The following is an 18374-nucleotide window of genomic DNA, read 5'->3' as shown; positions in this document are numbered from 1 at the left end:
GGTCAGTGGGTGGTGAGCAATTGCATTGTGCATCACTTGTTTGTACATATTATTATTATTATCATTATTATTTTCTATCTTAATAAACTGTCTTTATCTCAACTCACAGGCTTCACTTTCCTGTTTCTCTCCCCCATCCCAGAGAGGGAGGGGGGAGGGTGAGCGAACGGCTGTGTGGTGCGTAGCTGCCAGCCGGGTTAAACCGCAACAGACTTGTGTGTTTATCAAATGTTGGCCTTTAGGACTGCTTTGGGCTGGGCATTCACATAACCCTACCACTTTCTACAATCTCAGCCACTGAAAACACAATATATTTCAACCAGAATAAATTTTTCTCATTTTGATTTACACTTCCTCTCCTTGTTTCTTTCAAAGGCAATTCTGGTGAAGCAAAGGCCTGAAACATCAGGAAAAAGGCAGTAACTGTCCTTTCTTTCTATTTTCTTAGTCACTGTGGGGAGAAGATTGGTTGGCCAGTAATGAACATCATATCTTAACCTCCAAGGACAGCCCCCTCTCCTCTCTGAAACAACTGTTTTTCCCTGTATGTCCTGGTCTAAGCCATAGCAGTTTCTCTGTCCCATGCTGGGAAAAAAAAAAAAAAAAAAAAAAAAAAAAAAGGAATGTTATGTTATGTATCATACATCTTAAAGCCAAGGCTTCATACGTCAAAACCCAAAAGATGATCAAATAAGAGTTCTGCTCTGATCTTCCCTCACTGCTGCAAAAGGAACTAAGCTTAAGCTGGGAGGAATATAAAGGGCTCACCTGTACTGCATCAGTAAACACCTTTCACAGTCCACCGTGAGGATGCAACCTGAGATGGATTATATGCTTTTTCTCTGATAATCAGAGCCTTGGGTGGATATATACATTTTTCAATAATCTTTTAAAAGCATTTGGGGGTCACAGGTGTTGTATCCTCTGCAAGGAGCTCATTTTCTAAGGTGCAGTTTTTCTGTCCCCACAGGTGCAGTTCCTTCTGCCACACTGTCTGACTGCTTTTCACCTCCTGCTACACCATTTTATTTGCTACCTGCTTTGCCGAAGACGTTGCTTTCATTTTCAAAGCATTTCAGTGGTAATTTGATGGAGTCATCCCAACATGCTGAAAGGTGAGACCCCCATCCTACAAAGACAGAAACAAAGTTATGGAATTGTAAAACTCTTGCTCCAGTGGCAGAAAAAAGACACCTGATGCAGGGTCACAACTTAGAAACTTATAAACAAACCTGATCTCTTTGGTCTCAGAAAGCAAGACATTGATTTTGTCAGAACAAAGAATCAAAACATAACATCTCATGTTAATAGGTCTTTCCCCTAACAAACTTCATAGTGTAGGCAGCTCATCAGAAACACAGATCTGATAACCAGCATGTGTGCATTAACCTCCTGCCTCTCCCCCCAGTGTTTGTTAGGGTCATTGGGTTGCTAAATGAAACAACTGCATCTCATGCTCCAGTGCTTTGCTTTGTATCAGATATATATACACACAAAATTGTAACAGAAGAGTGGTAAGAGCACTTTTATGTTATATTAGGAGTCACAGCTGAGTCCTTCTTTTTGAGTTGAAATCCATTGCACTAAGTTAGTGTGTTTTTGTGATCATCCCCAAGGGTTAGGCATCACTACTCTTGTTATGACGACTATTTCCAGTAAAGGATGCAAGCAGTGCCTAAGTACACAGCAGAGAAGTGGCTACAGATCCCTAAAACAAAACAAAACAAAATAAAACAAAACAAAACAAAAAACATCTGACTTTTGCAGCTGGGCTGGAGAAACAGGAAACATCAGGCATTGACTAGACAAACCCACCAAAAGGCATGTTCAGGGGTGATTTACAACAGCAGGTAGAAATTCAAAACCTGAAAGGCAATGTTAGTATCACTTGTGCCAGAGAACCTTGACTCTGCAATTTTGACTGACTGGTGTGATTGTGTATAAGTCTTGTGTATGTTCTGCAGTGGTTCGGTCCTAGGAAAGCCTCGCTTCACCTTTCCAAACAGCCCAGCAGAACACAATAGCACCATTTTAATCTGCACCAAGATTAAATCTGAGCACTCCAGATCAGACTTTTCCTTTCATTGAATGTAAACAATCAAATCTCATTCTGAAGCCCTTTCCTGCTTTACTCAGCTATGGGATCTTGCGTTTGCCTTTCTTTATTAAAGGAACATGCTCTAATTTAAAAGCTATTTTAAATAAAAAAGTATTTTATATTCAACAGAATGTATCTGAAAATATATTTTATCCTGACAGAATGAACCTGGAAGAAATCCGACCTGAGCAACTTTGAGAAAAAGCTTTTTAAGCATCAGAGTCAGATTGTTATCCCCTTTACTCCTGTCAGAATTCAGAATACAACCACTGATTTCTGCAGAGCTGGTCCAGACTTTCATCACTGTAAATAACGTGGAAGAGATAATTTGCTTTTGCAATACTCTCTCATCGCAGATTTCAACTTTGCAGTGCTCTCCCCCAGATATCTTGCTCTTGCTCTACCTCACAGTGCCCTTCCTCAAAAACCCCTTTTGCCAGAACAGAAAATGTAGGTGCTTGGAAGAGTCCCAGAAGCCTTCCTGGTGCCAGGCTCCCCAGCCGCGCTGGCTGGGCAAGCCTCCCACCCGCTGCTGCAGGAAGCCTCCTGTGCTCAGGGTGGGTCCTCCTTGCCTTTCCCTGCACAGCCGAGGGAGGCAAAGGAGTATGCCAAAAACACCAAAAAAAAAAAAAAAAAAAAAAAAGCTTTAAACCTCTGCATCCCAAACAGGAGGTCAGGGAGAGGCCACTTGTAACGTGACATCCCATGTGTGTTGCCTGACCTCCTTGTTTGGCAAGCATCTTCCTCTGGGCGAGGAACTGCAGATAATGTCAGTCATCGAAAAAGATGCAGTTGGCTTTCTAATCATTTCACAGAAAGGGAGGGGAGGAAAAAAAAAAAAAAAAAGAAAGATTAAAAAAAAAAAAAAAAGGAGAAACTGGCAAGGAAGTCAGTCCCCCTGGTGTGTAAATAATTAAATGCTAAGTGGTGTTCAAATATATACATTGAGAAAGCTTCGTTTGCCCTCCCCCTGCTTGGTGGCTAATTTAGTCCATATCACAGTTTTTGCAAAGGCATTCCTAATACTATTGTGCTGCAAATCCTGTCTGATCCAACCTTCAAATATTTATGTAAACTGAAATATGTCTGGAAAGAAGTCAAAACAAAACAAATATGCCACACAGTCTCATTCCCATATATCCCTCCCTTCTCCTTTACATTTGTGCTAAAACCTCTCCAGCCAGAACCTGACTTCTAGATAGTGGTTAATGAGTGATAACTACAGAGCCCATTTCTGTGAGCACACTGATGGCCTTACGTCTTGGCAAACAATTTAATCTGGAGCTTTCAGGAGTTGCAAAATGCTTTTGCAGCAAATTTTTCTCCTCCCTGCAAAAAGTGCAGTATTTGGGGGATTTTTATTATTTGTTACTTTTGGTAGCATTTTCAAAGTGTGAAAATAAAAAATAAAAAAATCAAGTGGGTGTTTTTTACTCCAGGATGTGCTTATACACTGTATCTATCTGGGTTGACAGATGCCAGTAAACTCTGGCTAGCTATGCGTAAAATGCAGCCCGTTGTAAAACCCTTTCACACCACTTGCAGATCGCAGCTGTCTGTCCTTGCAGAGGTACGGCTGACGCACGCTGCCAGCTTGCTCCCGGAGGATCTGCGGTGCCGAGCGGTGCAAAGGACGTGTGTGAAACGTGCCACGTTCACAACTGTCTCCTGCGTGTGGCCGTCCGGAGGTGATGAAAGCCTGCAATTTTATTGACTTCAGTGGTGGAGAATGCTGACAGGGCCAGGGGGCTCAGGGCGTGACAGGCTGCTGCTGCATCATGTATTGTCAAGGAAACTGGGGACCCCTGCTCAGGGAAGTACCCCCTGAGGTTTGAAAATAACTGTGCCTTGTTTCTCTCCCTTCTTGTATCCTCTGACTGTTATGGGGCAGGTCTTTGTCGGAAAAGCAGTGCTATTCCCTCCATGAAACATTCAATCCAGCACTTATGCCTTACATGGGACATTTTAAAGGATACTTTTACCCTTACATAACTATTTCAAGCCCTTCAGTTGGAATGGAGATTGTATTTGCCACTTCTGTGAAATGTCTGGATGACCCTGCCATGCAGAGCAAACTGAGGGTAGCCATAAATCAGAGAAACACAACATCCTGAAGCCAGAGAGGTAGCCACATCCTCCTCTGCAATAGCAGGAGGAAAATACAGAACAGAAACCAGAACTGTGGCTGTCATGCAGTAATTATCATATAGTCATCGAATCACAGGCCTATAGAATGGTTTGGGTTGGAAGAAACTTTTAAAGACCACCCAGTTCCAACCCCCTGCCATGGGCACGGACCCCTCCCACCAGACCAGGTTGCTCAAAGCCCTATCCAGCCTGGCCTTGAGCACCTCCAAGGATGGGGCATCCACAGCTTCTCTGAGCAACCTGTGCCATTGCCTCACCACCCTCAAAGTGAAAAATTTCCTCCTAACCTCTAATCTAAATCTCCTCTCTATAAGTTTAAAGCCATTCACCCTTGTGCTATCACTATATACCCTTGTAACAAGTCTTACTTATAAGCTCCCTTTAAGTACTGAAAGGCTGCAGTGAGGTCACCCCGAAGCCTTCTCTTCTCCAGGCTGAACATCCCCAGCTCTCTCAGTCTTTCTTGACAGGAGAGCTGCTCCAGCCCTCTGATCATCTCTGTGCCCCTCCTCTGGACCCACTCTAACAGCCCCACCACCTTCTTGTCCAGACCAGGACGCAGCACTCCAGGTGGGGCCTCACAAGGTCAGAGCAGAGGGGCACATTCCCCTCCCTCCACCTGCTGCCCACCCCTCTGTTGGTGCAGCCCAGGACACAGCTGACCTTCTGGGCTGCAAGCACACACTGCTGGCTCATGTTCAGCTCTTTGTCCACCAGAACCCCCAGGTCCTTCTCTGTAGAGCTGATCTCAAGGGGTACTTCTCCCAGTTTGTGCTCAGGTCTGGGATTGCCTCAGCCCAAGTGCAGCACCTTGCACTTGGACTTGTCGAACCTCATTAGGTTCACATGGGCCCACTCCTCCAGCTTGTCCAGGTCCCTCTGGGTGACAACCCTTCCCTCTGTTCTATCAGCTGCACCACTCAGCTTGGTGTCATCTGCAAACTTGCAGAGGGTGCACTCGATCCCACTGCCTGTGTCGTTGATGAAGATATTAAACAGCACCATCTCTGCACATCCAGACGACATCCTTGTACTCTCCACAGGCCACAAGTCCCTGCTTCCACTGTGCATTTCCTTCTTGTGCCTCAGTCTGACCAGCAGGTCCTTGCTCAGCCATGCTGGTTTCTTGCCTTCCTTGCTCACTTTCTTACACAGGAGGTATGGCATGAGCATGGCACCAGCCACGCATCCACTCATTCACCTGATCTGTTAATCTCTTTTTTCTTGGTTCCTAGCCTCCAGCTTGGAGGGTATAGGAGAACACTACTGCTATAATGGTCACTGGTGGTGACCTCAGAAATGTGAGGCAAAAAATACCTCCCCAAGTGGGTTATTTGTAGGAGTTAAATGTGCTGATCAACTCCCATGGGACTATTTGCAAACAAGAGTGAGATTAACTAAATTAGGAATCTATATAGCTTTGGGCATATCTGGGAAAAGAAAACCAGTGTCCCACTCAACATGAAATATCTCATCAAGTAGGTGGCACAGCGACAGCAAGAAAGGGTTGACTTAACCCATTTTATGTTTATATGTTTGTAAAATGTTTGAATATGTGACATAGACGCTGGTGGGGCTAAAACAGGTGTCACCGGACATGGTTTCAATACCCCACCCCCACGACCCGTCTTTTGTTTTTTCTTTCTTTCTCTCATTAAAAACAAAGCCCTGGTTCTCCTCAGTTTTTCTGCATTATCCCTCCTGGCAGTTTTCAGTTCCCCAGCCAGCTTCCTGAGGGGCAGGACACTCATGTAGTCAAGATCTCTGTTCTGGTTTCAAAAGAACTGCCAGCACAAGCTTCTCTCCAGACTGTCCCTGACGCCTATTGACCTCACTAGTGAGAATCTCACCTGGGAGAGAATCTCATCCCTCCAAAACCAGGGAAAGGTGCTGTGTCCAAGCTAGTTCCATAACGGCAAGTCAGTTGCATCAAACCAGAGGGAGTTTGGTTTCATACTTAATTTTCTTCTTCCCTGCAAGCAGCTCCCAGTGAGTGTAAGGGATTTGCCATAAAATAGACCATGTGCATGGCCCAAAAGTGTTTTTCAGAACTCACAGATTTTTTTTTTATTTATTTTTTTTTTCTGACCAAAAAAGTAAGGCGTATTGGCTGCAAACGTATGTATGCATATTCTTACCACTGAGAGATATTTAACTCTGTAATGGCTTTAAATGGCTGGTGGCTGTATAAATAGTTCCTCATAAGACAGGACTGAAAGAAGAAGTCCAAGATTCACTTTGCTCCTTGCTCTGTTCATTGTATACAGTTGTTTACAGTGTATGGGCACAATCAGAAGCAGAATTCAGCCAGAAAAGAAAGATGGCACTATTTATAACCCTTTCTTTTTTTTCAGACATGCCAAATGAATCTTGAATCTTTTTTTTTTTTTTTTTTTTTTTTTTTTTTTTCTGCCAATATTCCTTTGTATTACTAGTCCTTGATGGCAAACTACACTTTTTTTCTGGGCTTTATGTCAAAGCCATTTTTTTCTGTTATACCCACGTCATTTAAAGTCACGTTTTGTATTTTCTAGCTGTCATAGATCAGAGTTAAAGGGAGTTTTTAAACTCTGGAAGTAGACTGGCAGCTCTGGGGGATTCTGTGACGCTCTGGGACAAGAGCTGCCTCTACAGCCTTGGGCAGAAAACAGGGCTTGGAAGGAGGGGGAAGATCCTTATAGGGGGTCCTTAAGGGGTGTCCCTCCTTAGAGTCACTCAGCCATAGATGGACCTGCCTGCCTCTGTCCTGCTGAGACTCCCTGGTTGCCCACCCCTATTACTAGCTCAATAAATAATGCTTTACACTCATCTCTTCTGGTGCTTCTAAGAAAACACAGAGCAGGTAACAGGAAAGAAATACCAGAAGAAATTCTGAATCTAAAAACCCAAGTGTGTTTCTTTTTTTCTTTTTAAGGAACCTTCCCAAACCATTCCCAGATATTTACCCCTTGGGAGCATTGTGCTGTTGTTACCATTTCATTATATACAGTGCATTTTCACATTATTTCTTCTCCTGCTTTTACCAAAATATTTCAGAAATCTTTTTCAGCTCTTAAACCTTTCTGGTCATGTCTTAGTGAACTGCTTAGTGAGAAATAAACAGAGAATCTCCTGCACTTGGGGCACAACAACCCCATGCAATGCTACAGGCTGGGGGAAGAGTGGCTGGAAAGCTGACCAGCAGAAAGGGACCTGGGGGTATTGGTCAATAGCTGGCTGAATATGAGCCAGCAGTGTGCCCAGGTGGCCAAGAAGGCCAACGGTATCCTGGCTTGTATCAGGAATAGTGCAGCCAACAGGAGGAGGGAGGTGATCGCCCCCCTGTACTCTGCTCTGGTGAGGCTACACCTTGAGTGCTGTGTGCAGTTTTGGGCCCCTTGGTACAAGAAGGACATTGAGGCCCTGGGCCTTGTCCAGAGAAGGGCTACAGAGCTGGTGAAGTGTCTATAGAACAAACCTTACAGCTGAGGGAGCTGGGGTTGTTTAGCCTGGAGAAATGGAGGCTCAGGGGAGGCCTTTTTGCACTCTACATTTATCTTAAAGGAGGTTTAGCCAGGTGGGGTTCAGTCTCTTCTCCCAAACACCAACTGATGAAACAAGAGGAAACGGTCTCAAGTTGTGCCTGGGAAGGTTTAGGTCAGATATCAGGAAAAATTTCTTCACTGAAAGGTTCATGACATATTAGAACAGGCTGCCCAGGGAAGTAGCTGAGGCACCATCCCTGAAGGTCTTCAAAAAAGATGTAGTTGTGCTGCTTGGTGACATGTACTAATGGTCAATTTGGCAGTGCTATGGTAAAGGGTGGACCAAATGATCTTAGGGGTCTTTTCAACCTAAATGATTCTAAGATTCTAGTCATGTTTCTCCAGAGATTACATTATGAGGAACATCTTTAATCTCTCATGAAAAAAAAAATAAAAAAATTTCCATATAATCACAAAATTGTTCTCTCTTGAAAGAAGCTCTGGAGATGATCTGGTCCAAACCACCTGCTCAAGGAGTGGCATCTACAGCAGGAAGCCCAGAACCATGTCCAGGTAAGGACATCCTTTTATGTAAGGATGTGTTTCTGTTAATCACTAGGCCATCCTGAAAGCATTCTCCGCACAGACAACTCACCTGTGAAACTTCACTATGTGGAAGATGAATAGTATCAAGACTTAAAGTCTTTTGTTTCATGTCAGTAGTTTTTTTCAACTGAACTTAACTCATAACTCATAAGGCAGTATTAGAAAACTGGACATAGCCTCAGTGGAAACTCCAATCTGATGAAATATTGGAAATGGCTGGACTTGTCTAGGGAAAGCATCTTCACCCTGAATATGACGAGGCAGAATTAATTAGGAAAAAGAAGGAGAAATAAATGTCTACATTAAATATGTTTCAATTATTTGCCAAAGCATAACCCAAACAGGAAATCTTGGTGAGGTAAAGGAATAGGTTTCCATTATTTCTTCTACATGCAATTATTAAATCATGTCTTTTTTACATATCTAACTTATTAATCCTTCTCTTTTGGCACTAAAGGTGCATTACTGAAGTGGGAGTAGGCAGATTTTAAAATAAGAGATAGTAATTTTACTGACTTTAAAATGTAGCGAGTTTTATGAAGTGACTTAGTGAAATTCTTTGGTGAAGGCTGGGTAACTCGAAAACTAGTTAATGACATGCAAACTCTTTTTTATTTTCTGGTATCAGTATTGCCCTGGTATAACTTAATCACCTGCAGTAAGGCTTCTTTTTCCAAAAAAGAATATTCAGAAACTACAGAGAAGTTAGAGGTAATTCATCAAGACAGCAGAAGAATTAAATGAACAAAACTTGCTTTTAGCCACCGATACTAAGTACTGATAACACCCTTAATGGTCCTGATGGACTCCTCCCCACACAATCCAGGACTGGGATGATCTGCATCTAATCGAAGAAAGAATCCTTACTTCTCTCTATTTTAACAGTGGAAGACATAAAGGTGCTAAGAAATTTTAATGGGTAGCAAAATCTATCAACAGCCAGGGGACATTTGTACAGCTTTCAGTTCATTTTATAGTCACAAGAAGGTTGAAGTAATAAAGCACCTCTGGAGATCATCTAGTCCAGCTCCCATGCAACAAGAAGAGTCAACACAGGATCATGCCCAGTCAGGTGTGATCATTCGGTTTTATTATCAGTTTTGATTAGGACAAAAGGAAATGACCTGAGAACAAGAAGAAATGGTGTCAAGTTGAACCAGGGTGGGTTTAGGTTGCGTATTAAGAAAAAAGTATTCACTGAAAGGGTTGTGAAGCATTGGAACAGGCTGCCCATAGGACTGCTTGAGTCACCATCCCTGGAGGTATTTAAAAGATGTGTAGATGTGGTGCTTATGGACATGGTTTAGTGGTAGACATGGCAGTGCTTTGTTAATGGTTAGACTTCATGTTCTTAGAGATCTTTTCCAGCCTAAGTGAATCTATGATGTCTGATTATAAAGACTCCACAGCATCTTGTGTTGATATCATTGTCAACAAAAGCATATAGTGTAACAGCCACTATTGCTTATGTTGCATCATCTGCAGACTGCTAATTGGCTTGACCAAGCCAATTATGTCATTGTAGAAGTCTATCAGGTTGGCCAGGAAAGATCTCCGCTTCATAAAACCATGCTGACTGCTCCCAGTTCCCTTGTTGTACTTTATATGACTGGAAATTGTTTCCAGGATCATTAGCTTCATCAGTTTTACAGCGACTGAGGTGAGGCAGACTGGCTGTATTTACCTAAATGCTCCTTCTTGCCATTCCTGGATAAAGGAGTCATATTTGTTTTCATCCAGCCCACAGGAACCTCTATCACCATGACCTTTCCAAAATAAGAAAGAGTGACCTTGCAATGATGTCAGATAGCTTCCTCAGCAGGTGTAGGCACATCATGTTAAGCACCATGTGTGTGTCCTGTTTGTTTAGGTTCTCCCTAAATTTATTCTCCTTTACCAAGGGTAAGCCTTCTTTCATTCTGGACTTTTCTATTGGTCTCAGAGACCTGGGTTCACTGAACGCTTACCTTGCCAATAAAGATCAAGGTAAAGAAGGCACAGAGTACTGTGTCCTTTTCTGCATCCTTTGTCAGAAGGTCCCCCTCACCATTCAGCCATGGACTCATATTTTCCCTAGTCTTCCTTTTGCTGCTGAATAACCTGCAGAAGCCTATCAGGTTGCCCTTTATCTCCATCACCGGTTTCAACTCCAGGTGGGCTTTGGCTTTCCTTAATCTCATCCCTGCATGTTTAGATAGTGTCTCTATATTTCAGCTGTGCCCATTTACAGTTTCTCCCAACCATCCATCCCACATAACGCTCAAGGTTACTTTTGTTGTTGTGCTTTTTACTATACAAAAGGGACAGCTGAAGTGGGGCTTGGATGCATTCTGCTGATGCCTGTGAAAAAGAACCTGTCTTGACCTGCATGTCTAATATAGCAACACATCATCCAGACATCAAAGGGGAAAGGAAAGGAGCACATAGAGGCAACTTTTCATTAAAACTCTCCCTTGTTTTTCACATGGCTCATACAAGTTATTCATTATGTGCTCCTTGCCCTCTGATCACCTGGACACAATCTGTTCTTGCATTTGTAGCATTTTGACAACTCACGGCACAAGGATTATAGGTAGCAAGGCTGGCAAGAAAAGAAATATATTTCATAGTTTCAAGGTTTCAAGATTTCGGGGTTTCATCTGTTAGCTTTTTATTCTGCTTTGGGACAAAACTGACACCTTATGGATTAAACTCTCAAACTGGTCTTACAATAACATTTCTAATTCTAATGCAATAGATCACGATTTTCCTTTAGCTTTGCTATTATGGAAAAAAAAAAAAAATAGAAACATAAGACCTCACAGTGAGATGATGACTTTGCTCTGTCACCAAGCCTATATTTCCCATTCATTTTTACACTACTCTTTACTTGCAAATGCCTTTTAGACCTTCCTGTTTCCTTACTTCTTATTCACCAGAAGGTAATTTTTGTGAAATTCCCCTGAATTCTTTCTATGATTAACATTGAGAAAGTGATGATGTCAATGCACTTGTGATTCTCTAACGTCTGCACTATACATCCTATGTGCTGTACCTCCTTACTATGTCCTTGCTTATTGGGCTGGTACTGGGTGGCTTCACTGATCTAATCATGACAAGAAGTAAATCTCAGTCACAGTTATAGGATATAACAGTGTTTTTTTCTGCTGTATGAGCTCCATCCACTTATTTGAAGTGTGACATTAATATACAGCAGCTCAAATGCAGTCACTGTGCTCTAAAACATCCCTGGGTCTTACTTCCCCCTCAGGGTCTCAGCTATCCCTCCAATTTTTTACTCCTCCCACCAATTTATCAATTAGATTAGGGGAAAGAGATAACATTCCCCACAGCTCTGCTCATTCCAGGCCCCCACATGAAATGTCAATCACAGAGGAATGTACAAATACTCACAATGAGATCACTTTAAATGCTACTGGCATTTAAATAATTGTTTTTAAGGTCTTGTTTTAAACTTTATTTTGAGAATAGAGGCAGTTCACCCTTTTCTGCATTGTTGTTTCTGGTTATCTACAAGTTCATAAAGACAACTTTCTGTTGATATAACTTTAGCACTTGAAAACTCTCTTTGAATTGGCTTTAATGGTTATTTTTCTGCTTCGCTCTCCATCCCAGAGTATCTTAAAAGCCCCAGACCTTCTCACCAAATAAAGAGAACAAAGGTACCAGACTTAGCCACATATGAGTTCAAAATGCCAGATGTTTCCAAACACCTAGTCTCCTCCAACCATTTACAGTGTCTGTATCTCTCCTGTGGTGGGATGTCTGTTCACATCCAGAGCAGGTGAAGAAAGTTGGCTTGGTAGAGGACTCGTTGTCAGGTCCATAGGCCTGGCCCTGTGCAGGGGCACACTAATTATTTATCCTTCCCTTGAGAACTGTTCTCACCTGGGCTCAAGTTGCTGGTTTGGAGTGTATCACACTGCACTGGCATCAACGTTCAGTCAGCAGTGGCAGCTACACCCTTCATCTCCATCTCTATTTCTCTAGGTTTAAGAAACCCCAGTAGAATGCAGGACCATAACATAGTCGGGCAAGTAACATGGAACAGTCCCATCCTAGGGAATCTAAGACAAAGGAAATCACACCAAAGAATGGATGAGAGAAGCCCTTAAGAAGAAGGACCTGGGGTTGCTGGTTGATGAGAAGCTCAACATGAACTGGCAATGTGCACTTGCAGCCCAATAAGTCATGTCCTGGGCTGCATAAAAGGAAGTGTGACCAGCGGGTGGAGGGAGGTGATTGTCCCCCTCTGCTCTTCTCTCATGAGATCCCACCTGGACTGTGTTCAGCTCTGGGGACCCCAGCACAAGAAGGACAGGGGTCTATTAGAATAAGTCCAGAGGAGTTCTACAAAGGTGATCAAGGGGTTGGAGCACCACTTTAGGTCTTTAATGTCACTTCCAACCCAAACCATTCCATGATTCTATGACTGATTCTATGAAACATGCCAGGTAAGCAAACAAGTTGGTAAGTAAACGTGAAAGTCATATTTGCATGTTGCTTTCAGGCAGTACCTGAATATCCCATGTATTTACACCAGAATAACACAGAACACATGAGAAGTTATATGGACAGGCTCATTTAGAAGGAAATGAGATGTGGTTAACAGATATTTTGATTGATATTTTATGCATGTCTCAAATATTATAGGAGAGATGACCCTTTCTATCAAGAAAGGGGGAAGTAGAAAGTGGATGAATTTTCTGGTAATATTTTTTGTCTAGAAAAGGGACTGTTTATTGTTAAGTCATAATCCCCAGAAATATAGCTAACTACAACTTTAATGTAATAGACCTAAAGACATCTATCTTCCTGAGCAATTAAGGCTTACGGTTGTGCTTGGCTGATTTTCTTTTTTCTTTTTTCTTTTTTTTTTTTTACATAGTCAGCTTTTTGCTATCAAATAACTTCTGCACTTTGAAGAAGAGAAGACAAGTGGTAAGCGCACCCAACTCCTACATTGGAGAGACTCCATTCACTACCATAACACAAACACACAATGCCCACAACATCCTGTATGGTCACAGAATAAGTTATTAGAGACATGGATTCCCTTTTGAAAAAATGTTATTTAGGCTGGGTCAAGGTCAGCAGAGTCACCTCTCCTCCCTTGGATGTGTGGAGTGCAGTGTATGTGGTACATGCAGAAAAAATAATTCACACAGTGCCTTTTTCATACCAATGTGTTTGTGCTTGGTATGATATGAAATGATAGGCGGTCTTGCCCTATTTTGATGTGCTTCAGATGGTGCTGTGAAACATGAGTCCAAAGGATGACTAACTATGGCATGGTCTTTCTTGTAGAACAACAACACCCCCCCACACTCCTGCCTTCCCCTCCCCCCCCCCCCCCAAAAAAAAAAAAAAAAAAAAAAAAAAAGGCCGGTGTACACCAGTGCTCTTATAACAACGAATTTATAAACACAGCTTAGAAGTGGCCAGGCCAGTGCATTAACTGGGATCCAGCAAGAGAACTCCAGTGAGATCTGGGTCTCTGCAATTCTTTCATAGCTGAGGACAGCATTACTGGAAATATCTTCAGTTTATATCCCTGTAAACAGCTTTCTGTGCTAAGGATAAATGAACTGGGAGCCACACTGTCCCCCATGACTTTTTGGCCAATGTGAATCCGTTTCATCTTGTGTGGGGCATTTGTGAAATAGGAGCTGCCGACGCATTTCCATGAAAGTCAGTGATTGCCCAATCCTTTGCAAGTGTACTGTTTAGAAGTTACACCAATTTCGGCTTCTCTTTTATTTGTGAACATTGCAGCAAATCTTTCCTTCTTGTTTTTGGTCTCCAGCCCACACTAATTCCACTGACTCATATTGTGGGGAAAATAGGTTATGTGACAGAAAAAAAAAGTTGGTCTTACTGATTCAGTGATAGAAGAAGAGCATCTTGAGCCTGCTCTGTGTGATACACCTGGGACCCAAGCTAGCAAGTTCTTAGATGTTTGCTGCATGAGGACTGAATGAATACAGCAACAAAGCGAGTGGTTGGCACGAAGAAGAGAGGGTGCAATTTTGTATTGACTGACTGTGTATTCACCACTTATTTCGGTCCCCAGGAGGGACCACAGAAATAGGGCAGAGAGAAGCAGAGAAGGGGAAGGGGAAGGGGAAGATCATTCTTAGATGCTAACTTCCTCTCAACTTCCCCTTCCCTAATCAACAGACATGTTGAAGTTTGCTATGTGACAATTCAGGGCACTGACCATTTGATTCTGGAAGTGGTTTTGGTTGGAGACATACATGTCTTTTTCTCACCACTTGTGGAGGTAGAGCTATGTTGAGGGTCTTTGCAAGAAATACCAACTACAGTAAAGGATCTCAATTTATAAGCTAGAAAAGCCAAGGTATGACTGAAGATGTGTCATCAGTCTTTCTCATTTCCCTCTATCTTTAATTATTTCTCTTTCAAAATGAAGTAAAATAAAGTAGAACCTGAGGGGAGGACAGACCTGATCTGAAAAAGGAAAAAAGAAGTGAAACTGGCAAAATAAAAATAAATAAATAAAATCTGGAAAATAAAGAAGAGTGTGAGTTAGTTATAAAGTAAACAGAAAAGCTGTTTTGGAATACTGAAAGATTTTTGCTTAAATGGTGTGCAGTTAAATCATCTTCTTTTGAACCCGTAAATCAGACTCTCCATGTAATGTCGAAAGATCCCACCCAACTATTAAGAGACTGCACATGAGCACAAAAAAGGTTTATGCAGCTAACACAACATCCTGCTTGCCAAGATCATCTTGCTCTAATTCTCCCGTCATCAAAGCCACTTTATAGAAGAACAATTAACTTACAATTTGTTTACTCTTTTTTTTTTTTTTTTTTCTTCCTAACAATTTCATCGTTTTGATATTCTTTAGGCTTTTTTCCAGTCCCCAAGCACTAAGAAATTAACTGGAGAACAAAATAAAGTTAAAAAAATCAATACATGCACGTGGTCACAAATGTCACATTGCTTATCTTGCTGTGTGAAACACCAAGCAGCAGCTGGCTTTTAACAAGGAGGAAAAACAAAGCTCTGTTAGTATTCCTGTGCACACTTTGTTATTTCACTTAGCAGCTGATTTTGGAAGAAGAAAGAAACAGAAATGATCTGATGTCTTTCCTCTCAAGATCAAGCCACATCCTTCCTTAGGGCAGGAAGAGCAGGTGAATAGGACACAGGACGTTTGCCACTTCTATGGCTTCAATTATCTACTTTATTCCGTGGCATCCTTGAGAACAGCAGTAACAGCCTCCAACAAAATAATTAGTCCAGCAGAGAATCGAGGATGCGAGAATCTGCTGAGGCATTTTGGCACTGAAAAATCTCTTCTGCAAAGCACTGCTTGCCCAGCTCTGTCAGTAAATCCATAGGGAGCAGTTGTCTCCTCAGATGTGCGGTCTGTCCTCACATGGGGAAGAGCAAGTTGCATCTGGTGCGGTAAAAGAAATGGAAGATAGAGGTGAAGCGGGGGCTGGAGAGAGCACTGGCACAGGAGAGGAAGCACACACAGACTGAGCAGGCAGGCATCTAGCCTATGAATCCTGCACAACAAAAGGGCATGTTAGGGAAACGGCCTCTGTGCCAGCCAGACACCGGTGCCCTTCCACCCGCCTCCATTTTGCAATTCCCTCAGCAGCTGCATGATGGGACTGGGGAGGTTTGACCTTTCTATCCTGCAGCCCAGTGCTGAATCATCTGAGGTCTCGTGTCCTACCTGTCTGGACCCATGTCACAGTTTTCAGCATAGACGGGGTGGTGTGGGGAGGGCTGTGCCCCTGACCCCTCAAAATAAGAAGTACACTGCTGGTTGTGTCAGGCGCTTTGCAGCCTCACTCTGGAGGTGCACCTAGTTATGTACAGGAGGAAATAGACAGGGCTTCTATAAAAGATTGCTGTAAGCATCCTTCTGTGTGACAAGCCAAGGTAGGAAGCTATAAACTCTGGAGTCATTAAGACGTTGACAAACACTTATAAGTAAAGTGCTGTCATCTGTTCATAGCCAGGGATATTTAGAAGTTTCAATGAGAAAGGAAGGATGTAGGTGCAAGCCCTAAGTGCAAGCATGAGTTCAGCTGTCTTCTGCCACCAGTGGCCCCCACCAAAGCAGGGGTTACATGAAACAGATTTTACGGGCTCTATTCAGCTCTCTGCCAGAACTAGAGCAGTCTATTTAGCTCCTTATGCCTGGATACATGTAATGTTGTTGTGTTCCTAAGATCTTCTAATGAAGAGCTTTATATAATATTAGAATGAGATCGTTATGGGGTGCAATGATGCTTGTGTTTGGATAATGACATGCAGTGGAAATGGCACTTATAACCCTCATGACTCATTGCAGGGGGACACCTTTCTCTCCCCCAGAAGTGTATAATGACTTTCTGGAATTTGTCCTTCAAATGTAACACGAGGCACTGCAGATGTCACACACCACTGCCCAGCTTTCAGTTCACCAGTGGTGCCTACAAGCCCTACACCTGCTGGGGCAGGATGTGCCCGTGCCGCCTGCTCCGAGGGAAGGTGTGCTTGTAAAACTGGCTCATGAAACCACCCCAAAAAATAACAATGGTCAGATGCTTTTGCATCATCAGCATTAGCCAGACAACAATATTTCTTATCTCTCTTTTTTTTTTTTCTTTTAATTTTTTATAAATACTTTTTCCTTGAAGTCCTTTTGTTAAGAAAGGGACAGCAGAGCTGTAATAGTGCTATATTAAGAAATTGGTATCCCTTTTGGTTTACTATGCACAACTCTCACAGAAACTGCCTTCTGGAGGGGCTCCCAGAGTTAGGACGTTTGTCCTTACCTGCATATCAAATAACAGTTATTTTGGCACCATGGGTACACTTAAATTTATAAAAAATCAGAAGTATCTGTGGTGTGGTCCTGTTAATTTTTCCTATACACAGAAGCCAGACAAGTCAACTTTCACCACTCCAAAACCTAACATGGCAGAGATGGAAGTGTTTATTTTGGGCATTTACCAGAATATAAAAATAGTAGTAATAAAAATACAGAAGGCATATGATGGGCTTGTGTCTGGGGATGCAGATGAGGCTAAGCAATATGTACACATTTAATTTGTCTTTCACAGGGAAATTTGTTTATTCTTTGAGGCTGTAAGAAACATAGTGGTTTTGTTGTTTTGAGCCAGATTTCAAATAATTATGTTGTAATGAAATAGTCATTGTCTTGTATCTGATAAAAACAATATTCAAGGCAACATAGGTTTAGAAGGCATTTAACAATTCTTCTGCTTTAAAGTACTTGGGATTTGCAAACAACTGTGAAATAACTACATGGTTAGCACTGGGAATCCTACCTGTCTCTGAACTTGTTTGGATTACAATGTTAGAAATAAATCCTGGGGTACTAAAGAGATTTTAATAGTATGCATTTGAAATGTCCATGAAGAGAGAAAGGGGACACCAATTACACTATGGCACCAAAGTTTTAAAGGTTAATTGCTTTTCCCATCCCCCAGCAGGCGGGTGTAGAACAAGATATTGTTCAAATACAATGAAAGGGGGAAGTAGTGGAGCTTGAACAAAAGCACCACAGCCTTTGCTTGCAATGGGTCTCAGTTCGTATGCTTCTGCCACAGCTATGTTAGTTGAAGAAATCCAGTAGAGATGGTGTCAACCAAGAGTTTGTTTTGCCTAACACACTGGAAAAAATGCTTTATACTGGTTCATCTTAGCAAATCTATTACTCTTTGCATGCTGGAAAGGTCAGCTGGGATTATCTGCTGCATACGTACTGGCTGCACAAATTTCTGCAAGGGAGCTGAGCTCTTTCATTGTGCCTCCTGAAACAACAATTTGTTGATCTTTGTTTATGAATCTGCCTACTAGTTTTCAATCCTTTTCTCTGGCCCCTTTCAGATGACCTGTAAACAACTTTCCGGATGGGCTCACATCCCACTGTCAGTGGAGAGCCATGGGTGAATATCCTTTTGTGTTATTCCACTAGAAGATGTGTGCTGTACAGCTTCTCTTCTTGCATAACCATGGATAGGAAATTAAAGTTGCATATGGATCAAGCTGATAACACTGACTGG

At 42.3% G+C, this 18374-nt stretch overlaps 1 long non-coding RNA gene across 1 annotated transcript in view; it reads right to left on the bottom strand.

Annotated features, from left to right (window-relative positions):
• Window positions 1-14943: 14943 nt before the first annotated feature.
• The window catches only part of LOC118156615, a 37822-nt gene continuing 34391 nt past the window's right edge, over window positions 14944-18374 (bottom strand). Inside the window, exon 4 of the long non-coding RNA XR_004746340.1 lies at window positions 14944-15745. This is a non-coding gene — a long non-coding RNA (uncharacterized LOC118156615). The remainder of the gene's footprint in view (window positions 15746-18374) is intronic.

Source organism: Oxyura jamaicensis, chromosome Z (genome assembly GCF_011077185.1).
Source record: "Oxyura jamaicensis isolate SHBP4307 breed ruddy duck chromosome Z, BPBGC_Ojam_1.0, whole genome shotgun sequence".
In the NCBI taxonomy this organism is placed as follows: Eukaryota; Metazoa; Chordata; class Aves; order Anseriformes; family Anatidae; genus Oxyura; species Oxyura jamaicensis.
This window is presented reverse-complemented; position numbering and strand designations above follow the sequence as displayed.